Source organism: Schistocerca piceifrons, unplaced genomic scaffold (genome assembly GCF_021461385.2).
Source record: "Schistocerca piceifrons isolate TAMUIC-IGC-003096 unplaced genomic scaffold, iqSchPice1.1 HiC_scaffold_432, whole genome shotgun sequence".
Classification (NCBI taxonomy): Eukaryota; Metazoa; Arthropoda; class Insecta; order Orthoptera; family Acrididae; genus Schistocerca; species Schistocerca piceifrons.
The window spans coordinates 10,097-12,500 of record NW_025728659.1 but is presented as its reverse complement, the minus strand read 5'-3'; the positions used below and the strand labels follow the sequence as shown (position 1 = coordinate 12,500).

At 54.3% G+C, this 2,404-nt stretch overlaps 1 non-coding gene across 1 annotated transcript; it reads right to left on the bottom strand.

Annotated features, from left to right (window-relative positions):
• Positions 1–288: 288 nt before the first annotated feature.
• LOC124749232 lies at positions 289–2,197 on the bottom strand. The gene has a single exon (XR_007011809.1). It is a non-coding gene; the product is annotated as a small subunit ribosomal RNA (ribosomal RNA).
• Between the last annotated feature and the right edge of the window lie 207 nt (positions 2,198–2,404).

Below are 2,404 nucleotides of genomic sequence, written 5' to 3'. Positions count from 1 at the left end.
CGGCCCCTGTTCCAGCGTTCTGTGTCCAACGGCCTCACGGCCGACGGGCGTCGTACGGCTCCACACCGGAGCGGACAGGCACTCGGGCGAAAGTCATTCAAAACCGGCGCCAGGCGCCAGGTGCCGCAGGCCAGCCGCTCCAGCGCTTCAGCGCTCGTACCACACAACATTGCCGCTAGTTTTGAGAGGCACGCGTGGTTCCGCACGCGGCGCACGGCTACGGCGAGCCGTACAGGTAGCGTGTTGCGCGACACGACACGCACATCGAAAGACATGCAGTCTAGTCGGTAATGATCCTTCCGCAGGTTCACCTACGGAAACCTTGTTACAGACTTTTACTTCCTCTAAATGATCAAGTTTGGTCATCTTTCCGGTAGCATCGGCAACGACAGAGTCAATGCCGCGTACCAGTCCGAAGACCTCACTAAATCATTCAATCGGTAGTAGCGACGGGCGGTGTGTACAAAGGGCAGGGACGTAATCAACGCGAGCTTATGACTCGCGCTTACTGGGAATTCCTCGTTCATGGGGAACAATTGCAAGCCCCAATCCCTAGCACGAAGGAGGTTCAGCGGGTTACCCCGACCTTTCGGCCTAGGAAGACACGCTGATTCCTTCAGTGTAGCGCGCGTGCGGCCCAGAACATCTAAGGGCATCCAGACCTGTTATTGCTCAATCTCGTGCGGCTAGAAGCCGCCTGTCCCTCTAAGAAGAAAAGTAATCGCTGACAGCACGAAGGATGTCACGCGACTAGTTAGCAGGCTAGAGTCTCGTTCGTTATCGGAATTAACCAGACAAATCGCTCCACCAACTAAGAACGGCCATGCACCACCACCCACCGAATCAAGAAAGAGCTATCAATCTGTCAATCCTTCCGGTGTCCGGGCCTGGTGAGGTTTCCCGTGTTGAGTCAAATTAAGCCGCAGGCTCCACTCCTGGTGGTGCCCTTCCGTCAATTCCTTTAAGTTTCAGCTTTGCAACCATACTTCCCCCGGAACCCAAAAGCTTTGGTTTCCCGGAGGCTGCCCGCCGAGTCATCGGAGGAACTGCGGCGGATCGCTGGCTGGCATCGTTTATGGTTAGAACTAGGGCGGTATCTGATCGCCTTCGAACCTCTAACTTTCGTTCTTGATTAATGAAAACATACTTGGCAAATGCTTTCGCTTCTGTTCGTCTTGCGACGATCCAAGAATTTCACCTCTAACGTCGCAATACGAATGCCCCCGCCTGTCCCTATTAATCATTACCTCGGGTTCCGAAAACCAACAAAATAGAACCGAGGTCCTATTCCATTATTCCATGCACACAGTATTCAGGCGGGCTTGCCTGCTTTAAGCACTCTAATTTGTTCAAAGTAAACGTGCCGGCCCACCGAGACACTCAATAAAGAGCACCCTGGTAGGATTTCAACGGGGTCCGCCTCGGGACGCACGAGCACGCACGAGGCGGTCGCACGCCTTCAGCTCGCCCCACCGGCAGGACGTCCCACGATACATGCCAGTTAAACACCGACGGGCGGTGAACCAACAGCGTGGGACACAAATCCAACTACGAGCTTTTTAACCGCAACAACTTTAATATACGCTATTGGAGCTGGAATTACCGCGGCTGCTGGCACCAGACTTGCCCTCCAATAGATACTCGTTAAAGGATTTAAAGTGTACTCATTCCGATTACGGGGCCTCGGATGAGTCCCGTATCGTTATTTTTCGTCACTACCTCCCCGTGCCGGGAGTGGGTAATTTGCGCGCCTGCTGCCTTCCTTGGATGTGGTAGCCGTTTCTCAGGCTCCCTCTCCGGAATCGAACCCTGATTCCCCGTTACCCGTTACAACCATGGTAGGCGCAGAACCTACCATCGACAGTTGATAAGGCAGACATTTGAAAGATGCGTCGCCGGTACGAGGACCGTGCGATCAGCCCAAAGTTATTCAGAGTCACCAAGGCAAACGGACCGGACGAGCCGACCGATTGGTTTTGATCTAATAAAAGCGTCCCTTCCATCTCTGGTCGGGACTCTGTTTGCATGTATTAGCTCTAGAATTACCACAGTTATCCAAGTAACGTGGGTACGATCTAAGGAACCATAACTGATTTAATGAGCCATTCGCGGTTTCACCTTAATGCGGCTTGTACTGAGACATGCATGGCTTAATCTTTGAGACAAGCATATGACTACTGGCAGGATCAACCAGGGAGCTGCGTCAACTAGAGCTGAGCAGCCGGCCGCCCGGGAGTGTGTCCCGGGGGCCCGCGCGAACACGCAAGCGTCCGCTCAATCATTCTGCAAACAGGAGGAGGCTGAGCTCCCCTGCACAATACACCTCGAAACCCTCTCAGGTCCCGGCGGCGCGCAGCGCCGTCCCAAGTACTTGGTCGGGTTCGAGAGAGGCGCAATCGCCCGG